Source organism: Agelaius phoeniceus, chromosome 1 (assembly GCF_051311805.1).
Source record: "Agelaius phoeniceus isolate bAgePho1 chromosome 1, bAgePho1.hap1, whole genome shotgun sequence".
In the NCBI taxonomy this organism is placed as follows: domain Eukaryota; kingdom Metazoa; phylum Chordata; class Aves; order Passeriformes; family Icteridae; genus Agelaius; species Agelaius phoeniceus.
This window is the reverse complement of record NC_135265.1, coordinates 62,988,405-63,006,232: the sequence shown is the minus strand read 5'-3', so window position 1 is coordinate 63,006,232 and position 17,828 is coordinate 62,988,405. Positions and strand designations below refer to the sequence as shown.

The following is a 17,828-nucleotide window of genomic DNA, read 5'->3' as shown; positions in this document are numbered from 1 at the left end:
TGATGTCAAACAAAATGACATGGTAGTGATTTTGCCTCCAATTTCTGCAGAAGTGTAGTTATGGTGAGAGTAACTGGAAAAACTGTACACATACAGCTGCCCAGTATAAAGAAATACTGTGGTGTGTGTTTTGTAGATTTTACATTTAGTACACAAGTTTGGCTATTTGTGCAGCCATTTGTTTAGTGTGGTGCTCTGGGGATGGACTGGCTGTTGAAATCCATTGTGGTTAGAAACACATAGTTCTTGGGAATGGAAAGAGGAGAGAAGAGAAGCTGGATATAAGCTACCTGTTTGCAATGCTGGAGTTACTAACGGGATCTCAGAGATATAACCTGGAACAGAAACCACTTGCCTGCTGTAGGTGGCACAGCAGAAATTTCCTTCACCCCTGAGAGTGCTTCACTTTCTGGCTGCTGGTGTTGCACTTGGTGACCAAAATGGCTTAGGCCTTTCCTTCTCTGTTGCCAAAAAAAAAAAAAAAAAAAAATCAAAAAGGCAAACTATTCCCAGAATACTTCCAGCAGTTAGTGTGTGTTGGCCAGCAGAACTGATGACAAGATACTTTCCAGCTCAGTTGTGGCCATCCTTCTATTTTACTAATCCTGTGCCAGAAATGATGTGGTATGGTGTGTGTCCCAGCCAGGAGAATAGAGTTAGTTAAGAAAGAGGGCCTAACTGAAAGCAAATGACCAAAAATATTTCTTTGAAGAACATGTTTCTGTTGCTGCTGTGTTCATGAACCTGATGTTACTCGTAGCCTGGATTTATTCTTTTTTATCCTTACATCTCCCTATACTTGTTCTTTTCCTGTAGCATTCATGCTCTAGTCTCAGATCCTGGCAGTTCCCAGCCATGGAGAATGACATCTTCTGTAGTTGTTTCTGATTTTTCATATTGTTGCATTAAACACAAGGGAAACACATTGTCTCTTCAAGCAGAACAACTTCTCCCAAATAGTTCTTAATTTGTTACAGCAAAAATGCAATGCATGAAGTTTGGGTGATAGAAAATGAACTGCCATTATATCCTGTTACAGCAGCTTGTTGGTAACTATGGAAATCTTTTTTTTTCTGAATTGACTAACAAAATAAACATGTAGTGTGCATGTGTGTTGTCAAAGCAAACATGCTTGGAGCAGAAAAATTAATACCCAGCCCTGTAAAATTCTTCTTTAAAAATAAAATCAGTCTGAAACTGTTACATTGTATTATGCCTGTTATTGAGAATAGTATTTATTCTCTGCCTACTGCAACAGTTCCTACATTGCTTGAATATATGACTTTTAAATGCATTGATTCAAACTAGTGGTAGTGTGTTCCCACTGGTGGTTAGAGAATGGCTGTGAAAAGCTGGTCACTCACTAGTAGCATGGGCCAAAGAATGTGTCAGAACCCAGCAAGTCCTGTAGGTACAACCTTTTTGGTCTGGTTTTCTTCTAAAAAAGGAGCAAAACCACTCCTAGATGCTCTGAACCTTTGCAGATGTGTATACAGCTGATACAAGATGACTGACAGTACAATCTTTATGCTTGTTTTTTTTTTTCTTATAGCTCTTAGGAATAGTCTCCTTCAGTATCAATAAAGTTAAACTTGCTGAACTAGAGTAATGGTAGAGAGGGCAAAGTGTTGTTTAAAAACATTAGCTTATAGATGGGAATTGAGTTCCCTGGGCAGATTTTATTCTCAGTTGATTAATCTTAAAATAAGATTAAAGAGTTAGGCAATAGCAGTAAAGAATTCCCACTATAATTAAGTGGGTGGAGTTTAAAAAAAAATTATTAAGGCTTATGTTTTGATTAGTGATGGATCTACCTCTTGTGCTTTGTAGAGTAGTTGCTGGGCATTCCAAGAAATTAGCAGCTTTTAGAAAGTTCAATTTTTTGAAGTTGACTTTATTTTCCCTTAAAATAAAATAATACTTAGAAAATGATCTATTTATTTAAAAGTCAGTCACATTCTTTTTTTTGCAGATAATGTTTCAGTATGATATCTTTGTTTTGGACCTGATCATCTGTCAGTGTGACCAACATGGATGAGTTAACTGTATATGTATATGTGTGTTTACTTAACACACATATATATAAACAACAAAACAATAACATATTATAAATACGTAACATATGTAACATATTATAAATAAGTATAAATAACAAAAAAATAAGTAAAATATCATTAAATTTCTTCCAGAGAGATGTCACTATTTATTTGTTTTGGGGGATGTTGGTTGGTTTTTTTGTGGTTCATGTATGTGCTTCTGCTTATTGTGTTTGTGGTATTTCTGTTTGTTTGGTTGTTTTTTTTTCTCATTTGCAGAAGGTTATCAGGTAACATTTTCTGCTATCATTTATTTTAGTTAAAAGTAGTTTTCTTAAAACTTAGTTGTTGGTAATAGCAAGAATAAACATTCAAGAAGTAAGTTACTAACCTTAACTTGTGTAAACCACAGTAAATCTGGTAAGACTGATGAAGAGAATTAAGCTCAAGAGCATGTGCTAGAGGAGCTTGCTTCGTTTGAAATAATGTTATTTTGCTCTTCAGTTTCATGCTCCATTAATTTCTATGTGCTCTGATACTCTTTTCTTGACTGTTACATCTCAGATATATAACCCAGTTTTCCTGATGCCTTCTGAAGATTCAGAAACTCTTGAGTGTTTCTAGCCTAGCTGTCTTTTCCCTTGCTTAATCCTTTCCTAAGTGCTGGTATAAGTTACTCATGTGTTTGGGGACTTTGGCTTTTCCTTAAGGAGTTCTCCTTCTGGTTGAAGTATTTTGGAGAGGAATTTGGTGGCTCGCTTATAAAAACAGCCAGAATGATGTCTGGGAGGAAAGATGTGGTTATGCTTTTGAGGTGTCCATAGCTTGTCTCATGCTATAGAAAAAGCCTGACCATTATAAATAATCATCTTTGTTACTATATACAATGAGCATGTAGCATTAACACACATTCTCTGATATATTTGTTGCTGCATTCACTTTAAGGCATGTTCCAGTGTGTGTTCAACCCTTTTCTTTCTGATAGCTATGAGTTGTGACAGAGATGCGAGGGCTTTTAGCACTGAAGTAGCACCATGTGGCTTCCAGTTCTGTCCCTGCTACAGTTTTCACCAATTCATGAATAAACACTGTGTGGGGCATCTCACTTTCATGCTAGAAGGAGCATCAAAACCCGTAGAATTTGTGGAAATGTTTGTTTAAGAGGACTGTGATTGTAGACATTGCAAGTTGTTTAAAGCTCTCAGTGGATTAAATTGAAGAGTAAAAGGCATGACTGCCTTTGGATGATACAGGATTTCTGTTAACCAAATGCAACTGTGTTGGTGTTAAGTACAGAAGGAGGTTATTTAAGAAATACAAAAGCTTGTTCAGAGATAAGAATAATTTTCTGCTGCTTGAAATCTTTGCAAAAGAAAATAACCCTGGAAGAAGGTTTTTTGTTGTTTTTTGTTTTCTATTTTCCCAACATTTATGAATGTAATTTATATGATGCATTTTGAAATGGAGCAAAATGAAAAATTGCACACTATGCAGAATTATCACTTTTTTTAATGCAGCATTAGTCCTTTTGCTGTCCCTAATACATTTCCAGTGTAGAAGTAGACTGTGATTTAGAGTTGTTTATACTGTTCATGCAATACAATCTAAGCTGTAATGTACTTCCAGGAGAGGAAACATAAGTATTTCAAAGCTCTTTATTTTATACATCCTCTTAACATGAGAAGATGACTTCCCCCAGGTGGAAGTTTCTGAGCTGAGTGTCAGAGCCTGGCTGTTGCATTTTACAGAAACAGAGTGTTGCCATGACTTGGGGTGTTTGTGTTGGAGTACTTAAGGTACCAAAGCAGTATTGAGAATTGTAGGTAGGGGTACTGCTGTTCCCCACTTGTACTGAAGAAATCTAAGGAAGGCCTGGATTCTCTAAAGTAAAAATACCTGCAAAACAAAATGCATTGGGTGGGAGGAAGTTGGACACTCGATTTCTTTTTTCCTTAAGACTTGCCAACAATACTCCTTGCTCAGACTCTCTAAACTAGTCTACATCATGTTGGTGAAAACCTTGCTTTTTGCCAGGATGAAAGGCTCACACACCTACAGATTGGCAAAGTGCTTGTATTCAAGATTCATACCATATTCATAGTGAGAGAAACTCCTTCCCCAGCCAATAGGAGTTACTTGGTTTTGAGTGAAGGCTGTAAATCAATTAGCTAGAATTGAAAGTCACATTTCTTTTCTAAGAACAACCCGAGGAGCTTATGTGACTGCTGAAGTTGCTTCATAAAAACCTTGATTGGAATACATTTAGGCACAATATTTTATGTTTTCAGATGTAGGAGATCTATTAATATCTCAGCAATCACACACCATTAACCAAAATTAACTTTAAAATTAGTTTTGGACCTCATTCTGTTTTGTAAAGAAATATTTTTTTTTAGGAAGTGCTCTAATCTTCGGTGTGATGTGTACAAATTAATTAGCTGAAAACCCTGAGTACTGAATATTTCTCTTATGTTCACGAGTTTTTGGGGTTTTTTTTGAGCTTCTGGGTTTTCTCGGCAAAAATTTCAAGACAGGTTTTCTATTTTAGCATTTGAGAGGGTTTTTTTGTAAGCTGTGCCCATCCATATTACAAAACAATGATTTTTTTAAAATGTTCATTGTACTAGTTAACCTTTCTCAGCTTAAGCAATACCAGTCTCACATTTATATATTTGGTCAAGCTTTACCACAGAGCATAGCTGACTCCAAATGCTCTATGGCTTCCAAATGCTGCAGAAGGATTTTATAGGCTTAGAACAAAATTATTTTTAAACTGAAGTCTTTATTTAAAACCTTTCCAATCTAGTAAGTATTTTTTTTCTTCTTTTTACACTTACTGAATATTGTCAACCATGCTTTTAGCGTCTTAAGCTGATGGAAGACATAGCTGTTGGTGAAGAATTCTGTGATTTAAATGATGTTAGTGGAAGATTTTTAGCTACATTTGAGTGTGTTCTTTTTCTTGCACTCATGTCTGCCGTGAAAAAGAATGTTAAAAGCTGGTTGACATGATGCTATAAAACACAGAAAAAGCACACCATTTAGAACTGAGTGCTTTCCATTGCTTAGTATTTAGAAGATAAAAGGATTATGGACTGCTTGTGAATGCATGTGTTGCATGGCCACATTTTGCAGAGATTTGCAAAAGCCTGGGTTATAAACTTGTGTGCACTTTAATTGAATGTTTTTAAAGGTTTTTTAAAAAGTACAGGAACAGAAACTGTTAAAATCAACTTCTAAATGTGATTCTAGAAATCTTTTCTGTTTTGATAGGAACACATTTGGGACTCCTTTAAGTACGACATGATCTTGATACTTTGAGAGGTTACTGCAGTGCTGATTAAGCCTCAGATGCTTTAGTGGCTAATTAGCTTTAGATACTCTTTATGTCTTGAGCCAGATCATTGGGGACAAATGTATGTTTGATTGCAATTTTATGGAAGAAATATGGCCAGGACATGAGAGGCCAACTCTAGTTCATAACTTCATGTATCTGCATTTGAACTTTTTGTTGAGGCTGTAGTTACATGTCCCCAGGTATATAGGCTCCAGGAGCACTGGTGCTTCACAGGCAGTGTTTACAGACATTGAAAATCAGTTAAGTTCATTGCTAAACATACAAGATACACTTTCCTTTGCAAACAAATGTAATCAACCATTACACTTCAGTGATATGGGTAAACAAGGAAAACTTCTGATTTAAAATGTAGAGCTCTCCTGATAGTTCATGGACTAATGCTTTCACCTTTCTCCTTGTCAACCAAAAATGGGAACACAGGTATCATAGAACTGTAGAAGATCCAGAGCTGGAATGGACCCATAAGGATCATCGAGTCCTGGCCCTGCACAGGCCACACCAAGAGTCACACCATGTGCTTGAGAGCTTTGTCCAAATGTTTCTTGAACTCTGCCGGGCTTGGTGCTGTGACCACTTCCCTGGGGAGGCTGTGTGCCAGTGCCCAACCACCCTCTGAGTGAAGAACCTTTTACTAATATCCATCTCTAGTTAAAAACCAGAACAGTTCTTCCCCCTCCTCTCAGACTTGGTCAAAATGTATAATTTTCGGAAACCTCTCCAGACAGAGTTAATGAAATTAGCAAAAGGAAGAATTGGGCTTTCCTAGTGTTTCTCATGCTGTTCTGCTATATGCTTGCCTTGGGGATGGGGTGTTCCCCTGGGCTCTTAGTGCTGGTGACCCCCTCTTTGACCAGACCAGGGACAGATAAAGCAGATAGATCCAGGCACTGTTTTGGGTCAGAAGTTTTGGGTTTGTTTTGTTGCTTAATCAAGGGCTTTAAAGAAGAGACTTTTTGAGGGATTGGAGACATTTGAGCAAAACTATGCTTGGTTTCCTATTATGAGCATGTACATAAAAAACATGTTGAAATCTATTTGAAATGTCTTGCCTCTTTTAACAGGATGGGGACAATGATTTCTTGTGACCAAGTTCCTTCCTTGATTTAACTCACACTTCAGATTAGCACCTTAGCCTCTAGTTAATCCTTGCTGGATTGGAGGGTTTTCTGTTCACTGTTCAAAAAACAGGCTACAAAATAAACACTTCAAAAGTCTCATTTGGGTTGTGGTGTGCGAAAGAATAAAATCCACGACTGTGTGTGTGAATTTGAGGAATGTAAATGGAATCAGGATGTTAACAGTTTGTAAGTCAGCATGCCTTCAGGTGGAAAATGCCCCTGTGGAGTTTGCCAAAGCAGAGAGCTGGTGACAACCCCTGAGGAACTTGTGATTCAAACAGTGGTGAGATAGCGGGCAACTGCTGGAAACAGCAGCAGTCTGAGACATTGTAGTGTGCTTTTTTATTACCTCAAACAGTAGGCTGTGTGTATTTTCTTGTCCTTGGAACAATATTTATGACTTATCCAAGCAGACTGTGCCCAGTAGTGGACTACTGAAGCTGAACTTTGTGTTGCAATTAATTTGGGGATCTGCAGTCAGAATCCTTGCTGCTTCTGCTGTGTGACATTCACCTCCCATCTGTTGGGGAATTTCTTGTTTCTTTCTCTTATTGAGAGGTAACCAAATTACTTTCTCCAGCACTAAAAAATGTAGGAGATACTAAGAGATTTTAGATTTACCTCAAATAAGCAATAGCATTACTGAGAGAGGATGTAGTATTAATTGATGTCCACTGGAATAATGTGGGACAGGATGAGGACAGAGCTCTGCTTGGGTTGGTTTGCTTGCATACAGAAAATCATAAGAGTTGAAAAAGAATGGAATATTTTATTGGCTTTGTTTGTTTTCCCTTTTCCCCTTGCTCTTTTGAGCTTTTAACTAGTAGACCAGAATATATGAAATACAGTAGAATGATGAAAGGGTGATTCAGCAATACTAATTGTTAGCTGGTTTTTGAATGGGTTATATGAGCTTTACAGAATTAGTGTTTGGTATATTATGTGTCCCCCTATCTTAACAGGTGTTTTGTTTTACCATTTCAGATAGATGAATTGAGCAGAAAAGGTTAATGATTTGAGTGCTGGAAGCAGGTGGTAGCTTTGACTATTTATCTAATTAGCTGCAGGCTGCCTGTTGTCCTAGCAGGCCTGACTTTTCCTAGGGAGGGAGCATAGGAAAACATGCAGAAACTTGCTGTAGCAGGACTAATGCAAAAATCAACATGATCTAAACTTGTCCTTACTGACAAGTATGTTTTTATTTGTTTTTGATTCAAAAGATTATCTACTAAATGCTTTTTGGGTGTTTGTCCTAAAACAGTATGCTTGCTTGTTCAGGTAAGCTTGAGTGTCAAAAGCATTTTCTCTCATACTTCAGAAAGCATTTTTCTCATGGTTGTTAGATGCTAACCCACAAAGAGCAAAAATAATGTTGGTGATTTTTTTTCTTTGTCTGTATTCAACAAAGCCCTTGTTTTTTACACTGAGTTCCATTGTAATTCCTGTGTCTGTTAAGGTTTAATTGCGGCATATTTAGTCAAGGCAAGTTGGGATACTATCAGTGCAGCACAGCAGTTCACATTTGGCATTGTACACCTCAGCTGCTGACTTGACTCTTGGTGCACCACTCTTGGGAGGGACATGAGCATAGACAACTGTTCCTCTTGAATTTAATGTTTTATCCAAATTTTTTTCTTGTAAAGTTTTCTTTTTAGCTTTTAATGAAAAAAAATGCAGAAACACGGGCTAACACCAAGACACAGTTGACCACAGGATTGTTTCATTGCAAGTATGTGCTTGAATTTGAAACTTTGCTAAGAGATAATGTCTGGTAACTACTTTTAACAGGATAAATAGTCAGCTTTTTTCATGTATTGGTTTTACCACTCCAAGCACAATGGAAACTGATGTTTGTTAGTGGCTCCAGCTACCAACATAACACAAATACTCACCAAGAAATTTTATATGTGTTTACTCCAAGTAGGAAAAAAACTATTGTTTTGTTTGGGTCTATTTTATTAGCATAACCTCAAGGGAAACTCAGTAGTGAAGAGGCAGAAGCTCTTTTTTTACAAAAGTACAGTGTTAAATAAAATTGTCTAAAATACAGCAAAACTCATTGTAGAAGCAATCTGTCATTACGTCAATCCAATTGGGTAGCATGGATTTTTTTTTTTTTTCCTAAATACTTCATATGTCTCCATTTTTTATTTTGTCTCTCCCTGTGCTTTGTTACTGTAGCCCCCTTCCATAATAGATGTCTAGTTTGTCTGCTTTTCCTTGTACCAGTCCTTAAATAGGAACATTTACTTTGTGGAGCTGTCAAATTGATACCTGCAACTCCAAAAAATGAAGATGAGTGAAAAATGTTCTTTAGAGACAGAAAAGATGTAATGATCGATATATCCTAAATACAGTGAAGAATTTTCTTTCACATTATTTCAGAAAGGAATACCATGTTTAATTAGGATCCTGAATCCAGGTTGTAAAACTTCTTATACAAGGAAAACTGCAAGAATTGGGTTTTTACTTCAGATTGCTCTTAGCTTTAAATACTGCCTTTTAAATACATAATATCTGAACTTGAAATTATTATTTCAGGTATTTATTTTTTTCATATTAGTAAAATGTTGCTTTTCTTGCTATTAGTAGGAGCTCTCTTGTTTAGCCAGTGTTGGCCACATTTGCTAGCTTGGTAATGTGAACTCTGCTGGACTGAACCAGCAAAAAGATTTAAACTCTTCAAAGGAAAAGACCAAAAATAGAAGGATTTTTGAAATGGATGGACTTTTACACAAGAAGTGGAAGTTGTGGTTCTTTTGCTTTTATACATATGAAATTTATGTGGCCTCTTTTGGTCCTATAGCTTGTAATTGCATTTATAACCTGTAAATTTGACTGTTTATCTGTACATGGATGCAACACATATATACTCAAGCATTATAGAAAACAGGTCAAATGTGGTTTTGCACAGGCTTTGTTTTGACCTTCCCTCTATGGCTCAGCAGAGTTGCTTTTAATTTAGTCCTGAACTAATATAAATTCAATGTATGGTAAACTTGGAGCTTCATGCTGTGGTAACTGTAGGAGTCACTATCACAGTATCACTGAATAGTCTGGGTTGGAAGGGACCTTTAAAGGTCACCTTGTCTGACCTTCTGCAATGAACAGGAACATCTTAATCTAGGTCAGAGTCCTGTCCAGCCTGGCCTTGAGTGTTTCCAGAGATGGATCATCCACCACCTCTCTAGACAACCTCTTTAGTTTAAAACCATAACCCTGTGTCCTATTACAACAGGTCCTATTACAGAGTCTGTCCCCATCTTTCCTATAAGCCCTCATTACGTATTGAAAGTGCTCCCTGGAGCCTTCTTCTCTCCAGGCTGAACAACCCCAACACCCCCTGTCTCATAGGAGACCACCACCCTGCCTTTCCTCATAGGAGAGGCGGTCCCGACCTCTGATCATCTTTGTTGCCTTGTCTGAACTTGCTCCAAAAGGTCAGGGACCTTCCTGTGCTGGGGACCCCAGAGCTGGATGCAGCACTGTAGGTGGGCTCTCACCAGAGCAGAGGGGCAGAATCCCCTCCCTCATCCTGCTGCCCACTCTGCTTTGGATGCAGCCCAGGACACAATTGGCTTTCTGGGCTGCAAGAGTGCATCGATGGCTGAAATTCAGTATTTCATCCCACAGCACCCCCAAATCCCTCTTGACTTCCTCTCACAAGGCAAGGGATTATTTGCTTCACATTTGAAATACACTGATTTTCAGTGTTAATGGCATAATGCAGTGTTAAAATATCTCTTGAGCAACATGTTTTTTAAGTCAACAGTTCACAGTTTTTACATCAAGCAGTGCATGCTCTTGGTTTTGTGGTTTCCATTTGTATTTCACAAAAGACACCAGTTAAGCATGCTTGTTGCAAAATTTTTAAGTTAAGCTATTGTGAAATGCTGCTTAACATATTACAATTATTGCAGGAAGGACATTTAATGAGAATAAGCCAGGTATTGCGCACTCTGTTGTTATGATTCTTTACTGATGCTGTGGTTGAGATGCAGTGAGTGATCTTGAATTTCTTGTGACTATTGCTCAGAAACCACATGCTAAGATGACATTGTCATAGTCTAAGGAAATGGTCAAGGAGTATGTTTGGATTGAGGAGAATGGGCTGTAACTGACTTCCTCTAATGTCCTAAATGATATTGCTTACATAACGAGGTTTCCAGCTGGGAATCACTTCTTGGTGCAATATTTCAATGTGAAGAGAACAGAGTTGCCCCATTTGTTTCTCTTTCCTCTGCTCCCTGCTGGAGCTGTTGTGGTGACACAGCTGCTACCAGCTTCACCCCTTGCCAAAGATGTGGCTTTGCTTTGTGGCCTCGTGGACAGATGGCAGGTAGCAGGATGGAGAGAGGGTGCAGCTTTATTTTGTCTTCTTAAAATATGCTTTGAGTAACTTAGTGATGGTGATACTACATTTTCTTTTCCCACCTTTGTCTTTCCTGACAGGGACATGCAACTGTTTTGCAGCCTGGGTGCTCTTTTGTTAATCTTTACCTACCATCCTGAGGATTTGAGATTTGAAATAGAGTTAGAAAATCATTACATCACTGTGTGAGGTTTTTGGTTTTTTTTACTTCTCCAGTGCTGGTTTGTAATGCTTTTTTTCTTGGTTTCTAATTTTGATATGTTTGTAATAGGAAGAGGTAAACTATTTCAATAAGAATATTATTTCTTACTTTGACTTGAATGGTAATGAGATGCTTGCAGTATGTTTTCCCAGGGTTACCTTTTTTCAGCATTGAGATCTGAAGTTGTGTAACTAGAGGTTTTGTTACTGACCCACAGTAAATTTGGACTGTGTTGTTGTTGTTTTTCCTTTGGTTAGCCTAATTTTTTTTCTAAGGACACTTATCTATAGTAGCAATGTGGACACACTGAACCATTACCCCAACCATCATTGATTCAACTGCACAGGGATTCAGTTTGCATTTTTGAGGAAAAATATATATTGCTATGTGAATGTATGCAAGAGGTGGGCATGGCTAGTAGCTATTACAAGCAGATTTGTTAGAGTTGAGCATGTGTTTCTTGGTGTTTGCTTTTAAGAGACAGGGAAGACTCTGAATTGGAACCTGAAATCCTAGTTGAGTCTATTTGCAGAACCTTTTATTAGATAAGTGATATCACTTTATCTTTGACTAATACATTGGATCCCACATAGGAATTAACGGCACAGTGCTGTAATAATAGTGCAACAAAACCTGATGAAAGATCTGGGGAAAGTGGTTATATTTTGGAAAAACTCCTACTGATTCATAGCTGCATACTCACAAGTAAGGTTGTTTTCCAGATATTCCTGCAGGTGAGGAGGAGAAAAGATATATTATTAGCTGGGATTGGTGAATTCAAGTTACACCAGCAGTAAAAATTATTTTGCTTGTATTTATATATCTCAGTTAAGTATCCAAGAACTCTGAGACAGGTATGGAAATAAAGCAGCCATCTTCAGTTAGAACTGCTCTCCATCTGCCCCCAGATGAGCAGTGCTGCTTCTGGACCTCTCTTACCGAGCTGTTCTACAGGGCCATTGCTCTCTGTCATCCTCTATAACCTGTACTTTAGATGGAAAGGAGAGGTGAGAACATAGGTAGTTCAAAGGCAGCTTTGCCTTATTCCATACCTTAGCATTGTTTCTGGTACTTTGTCTCCTAGGAATCCCAAGGTTTTACAAGATGAACCCAGGTATTAGGAAGGCTTATGTTAAATCTGGATTGTAAGGAGTTTGTATCATAGATGGAGAGCAAGAAGATACTCAAAAATAGCATAGGACCATTGCTTTCTCTACTGTGTTTAAACAAACTGCTTTAATTAAATTCCTGAAACAGTTTAAATATTTCTTTTAAATTAACTTAAGCCAAAAATGTTTGTTTATAGTTTTTGATATCTGATGTAATTATGTTGAATTATTTTGTACTGGGATATCAGCATCCATGCAGGTTGAGAAGGTAACTAAGTACAACTGGAACATATAGTATGGATCAGTAATTCCTAAGGTCTTTTGTCTGTTTTCCGTATCAGAGTTGGTTGTGTTCTGTCCCCCACAGCCAAGCAATGACTAACACAAATAGTCCCTCTTCACTGTTGTAGGTTATTCAACTTCCTTGTTGCTATTGTGTGTGCAAAAAATAATAGTTCCTCATATAATTTAAGTAGACTTTATTAGTTGCTTTACTCTCTCTGCAGATAAGCATGTCTGATCTGTGCATTTATAATGTCCATCCATAGCTGTCTGCAGAGAAATACAGCGTTTGGCAGTTGTGGGGTGGAAAACCCAGAAAAATCCCAAACCCAAACAAACCAGGACCAACAAACCCAAACAACAAACAAACCACCCCCTTCTTAGACTGAATAATGAATGGCCTGGTTTGGAAGGGACCTTCAAGATCACCTAGTTCCAATCTCCAAGTTCTTCTGTACTTGTAATACTGCAATTAGAATAAACACTGCTACATCAAGCACTGCAGGCTTGTATATTACTTAAACATGTTTTTATATGTAGTATTTTAAAAAAGTATGTCTCTGTGTGTTTATATATATATCTCAATAAAGGTTCCTGGTTATGTGGTAGCTTTATATCACCTAAGGATATTGTTATGCATCTCTTTGAGAGCAAAATTTTACTTTTTTAATCAAAAGTGGTATCGTTGGGAAGGATTAAGGCATTGCATTCTTAAGCAGAGTGGTTGTGTCTGGCTTCCACTTCCTTATGGATGTAGAGCAGTCTTTATTCTGTGGAAGTTATGTGACTACCTCTGACTCTAAGGAGTTACTACTGAAGAAACCAAGGACCTTCCAACTGCTCCTTCCAGGCTTCCCTGGTGGCCTTGCAAAAGGAGATACTGGGGTGATAAGAGCCACAGCAGTAGGAAACATGGGTAGTTGTGTCAGCAGTTACAATTAGCACTTTGTTATGGCAATTTCCAGGGAACTCATGTGTGAAACGTAAATTGCAGGTCAAATTAGTACTCAAAATATTTTCCCATAAACAGATGCATGATTTTTTGTTGTTAGGGCTTACTGCCTTGGGAGTCATTATGAAATTTGCATCCTTGTTTAACTCTCAATTGAAAATATATTCAGAATACGGAGGGGAAGGAATACTGATAAGGTGTATACAAAGTCCACTACAAAGTGCTACACCTATGCTCTAATGTCGAATTGAAGTTGTTACTCTGTGTTGATCTAATGTTTGATGTTAATACTTGAAAACTGCTAATGAAACTTCCTGGCACTGAGCTGTTCCATCCTGTTTGCTCACTTATGCAAAGGAATCCCAGATAGCTTACAGATGTTCCTTAGTAAATACTGGGAACCAAGACACTGAAAAATCCCCAGGCAGTCAGTTCTAGAGAGGCCTGGTATGTTTGATACAACCTTATTTTGTGACATAAAGTGATCTCAGGGTAAATTGCTGATGTACTTAACAACTCCATTTCTGGTCTCAAGGTAAAATTTCCTCAAAAGATGCAGACTTAACAAACCTTCTGCTCCTTAACTCCTAAGTTCCCGTGACTGTTGGTAATTCAGAAACATGGGCAAAATTAGCCTTAAACTGTCAAATTAAAAGCAGAATTTTTTTTGTTGGTTTGTGGAAGGTGAAGCAGGTACCCTGGTTCATCAGTGTTTATCTCATGTCAAGGTGATGGATGTCAGGTGATTCCAGGATTCATGTGAAAAATGTCAGGTCTCCATTGTCTGTCATGTTCGTTACTGACAGTGAATTATTTTTTATAAATGGCAACCATGAAACGTGTTTTAACAGAATACTAAGGAAATTGTGATAGTTTCTTCTATGGTACCAATCATTTAGGAAAGTTTTAGATTTTCTTAGAAATCTTATGTTGTTTGCTCTGTCTTGTTAGTAATTGCACAATTTTCTTAATTTTTTTGTGTATGGTGGGCTTCGAGAAGGATGGCTTTTGCTTTACGTGGAATATGGTAAATCTGTAAACTTCTATGCATTCTTGGAGGGTAAGTTTCTTCGAATATGATGGATGTCGGAATAATAACTGTTTTTTACTTTTGATGTATTGGTAAAAGAGGTTTTATTTGGGTGTGTGCTTCTACTTGGGAGTAGGTGATTTTCCTTGCAACTCTTCCCATAAAATGCATTGAGACAGGTTTTTACTAGATCTCTAATATGTAATTTATCTAGTTTCTAAATATCTAACAGTTTTAGAAAATCAGGCATGGACAAACTTTTATTAAAACTTATTTTAATAAAAGTGTTTCTTTTCTCTTTGTATTTTATGCCTTCTGTTACATCATAGGGGAGATATGCTAACGTAAAACTACAGAAAAACAAGGGAGTAAATTTGAAATAGGAGTGTGAATGGCTGCTTTGTTAGACACAGATTGATTTAGGGGGAGAGAAAAAACACAAACCAAAGTAATTGTGTTTTACTCTTGAAGTGTTTTACTGTGGCACCACCCTTTTGCCTGGGGTCTGTTGAGCTGAAAACTACCCTGCCCCTGGCTCAACAAAAACATTTCTGATGGTTTAAGACCTGTTACTGCACCTACATCAGACTTAGCAGAGGAAAAATCTGTAGTCAATTTTCTTCCATTCTTTCAAGCAGTTCTTTAGACTTCTATAAAGCCCAATGAAGGGAATGAAAGTGTGTAAAGTGCAGGACTGAGGTCACTCTGTACTTGTCATAACTAGAAATCTGTTTTATAATTTCAGACCCAAAGCTTTGGTCAGTACCTATCTCTGCAGCCTTCAATCTGTATTGGTGGCAATTCCTTTTTCTCATAGCTGCAGATGTACAGCTATAAGGTGTATTACTCATTTTCCAGAATCAAGCAGGCAGAAATGAAGATCAGTATGAAGAACAGCTATACAGCCTTGTTGTACCCTGTGACAATTCTTACTTGGTGATTACTTGCTGGTGTTTGCTAAAGGTTACTTCCAGTTTCAGTGCTGTGATGCAACTTCCATGGCACATTCTCAGGTGTTATTTACTGGTCTCTAATTCTTTTTAAAACTTGAAAACTCTTGCAGAGGGCATGATTTTAATGTTCTTATGTTTTTCCTTACTTTCCATCCCTGTAATATGCAAGTGCTTTACACAAATGGTTTAATTTGTTTTCACACTATTCTCTGTGGTCAGAGCTTCATGGTACTCCTTGTTTCTTAGTGTTTGGAAACTCAGCAAGTGGGAATGGGGTCAAATGTATCCCCAGGCTTAGTCATCTGATATGTGACTCCCACAGGTTTCATGCTTCTGAGCCTTAAGCTGTAGCTGTGACTTTCCATGCCTGGTGCCTCTTAGTGAAAGCTGCTTGTGCAAGTCAGGCAGGCTTCACCCAGGGTAGTGTGTTCTAAAAGGAATATAAGTTCAATTTGCAAGGATAAATCAATTCTGGAGCAGGAGCACCCTTTGGAACTGGGTTGTGACTGGGTTTCTGGTTTTGTTGTTGTTTGGTTGTTGTTTTTGGGGGGTACAGGTTTTTTTGAGGATAATGAGGGCTCTTCATTAGGACACCATATTTTCTTCTTTTGGAGCCCACTAAATATGGGCTCCACAGTTTTTCATGACTGTTAAAAAGATCATAGAAAGTTCAGTTGCCCTCATTACACCAAGCAGTGGAAATTGATCTTATCCAGGGTGGGGTGAGATGAGAGTCCTGGAGAAATGTATGAGCCTGTGTAAATAATTGTGTTACAAGTGCACCAGGAGGAAGTATTAATGTTTGGGAGCAGCCTCACTTCTGACATTTTCGCATTTTAAATCTTTGACTTTGCAACCTAAATAGTGTGTTTTGCCCATAGTTTTGTGTGCATTGTTTCCCAAGCCAGAAAAAACCCCAACAGCAATTTGTTACATAATGCTGCGCTCCATGCATCCCTGGAATGTCTTTTCCAGGCTGCCAAGTTGGTCACTGTTCCCCCCCAGTAGCACTCCCTGGTTCACCTCTACCCTGAATTTGTGCTGTGCAGTTGAGCTGTTGCTTGAACAGATCTGAGTCCCTGGAAGCAGAGGCAGCAGAGGCTCACTGCTTGCTGATGGGTGGTTGGGATGCAGCCTGCTGGATCCTGGAGCTGTGTTTGGAGGGAAAGCTGTCCTACCTGGCTGTACTCAGGGCAGGCAGCCTCTGTTGGGTCTTCAGTCTTACTCTTGAAAGACAGCTGTGATTTCACAGTTTTGAGAGTTAGGATTTTATGCTGGCGTTTCCAGAACTAATTAGATACTTTAGAAATTACAGTCTGCTAAAGGGGAGGGGCTTTGAGCTGAAAAATAAGGTATTGGCCAGCTGGTAGACTACTGTTTGTGAGCAATCTGAAGAACACAGCAGCTGAGTAGTGCTTGATTTGAGTTTGGTAATCCTAAAATTGTTTTAAAATGACCACTAATAGAATAATTATATTTTTGCAAGGAAGAAGGCCCAAGAGGTGCAGAGATGTCAGAACCTCTCTGGCCTCTCCTGCTTTGCATCCACACCCCAGTGACCTGTGAACCCAAAGGTTTGACAAGTGGTGGAGGGAGATAACGGGGGTTGTATGTGTTCCCACAGATGGAGGTGTAGTTAACAGGTACACTTTGTTTACCAAATGGTAATGGTTTCTTGAGGAAATAACTCTGTGCCTTCTGGGGCAGTTTCATAACTGAGTGGAATAGTTAAAGCTCTACAAATGGCATTTTAAAATGGTGTTTCATTATAACTAATGAATAGGCTGGCCAACTGATATTGCTCAGGAACAGCTATAGCCACAGTGGCTTGAAGTGTGCCTGTAAAGCTAGTTTTTTTTTTGGTCCTTGAAGATTTTAAAATGGTTAAAGAAAGTGCAGTGGATTCTGGGTGTTCTTTGAACTTTGAAAACAGTCACATTATTTTTAAGGATGAAATTGAGAAACACCCCCAGTCATTCATCACTGCCACTTAGCAAATGGAGAGGATAGTAATGGCCTAGCTTTAATCAGAAAAATAACTACTACTTGATACACTTACCTCAGTAGTTGTAAGGACAACATTTAATATGTTTTGGGCTTTTTCTGCTTCAGTTGCATGTCAGTGTGGAAGGCTCACTGAGCTTGAACAATGAAAGAAAAATCTGTCTCACCTTTCATGAGTTAAAGTTTAAACAGTGGGGGCTAACTATCTACAGACCAGGTGAAACAAAGGCCTTTTTTTAGCTTTACACCTGTCAAATGCTGGAAATAATTGCTGTTCTGAAGCAAAAAACCCTAAACACAAGCTGCACAGCAGCTGCCAAGCCCAGAGTGTGGGTATATGCAGGTACCTGGGCTAAGCAGGATGAGGAAGCAGAGCTTTTGGTGCACGTAGCTGAGATGTGTTTTGTTGTGT

The 17,828-nt window shown here is 38.2% G+C and overlaps 1 protein-coding gene across 2 annotated transcripts in view; it reads left to right on the top strand.

Moving 5' to 3' along the window:
- Positions 1-17,828, top strand: part of CDKAL1 (CDKAL1 threonylcarbamoyladenosine tRNA methylthiotransferase) — a 378,544-nt gene that overhangs the window by 67,773 nt on the left and 292,943 nt on the right. The gene's annotated exons all lie outside the window — the stretch shown is intronic.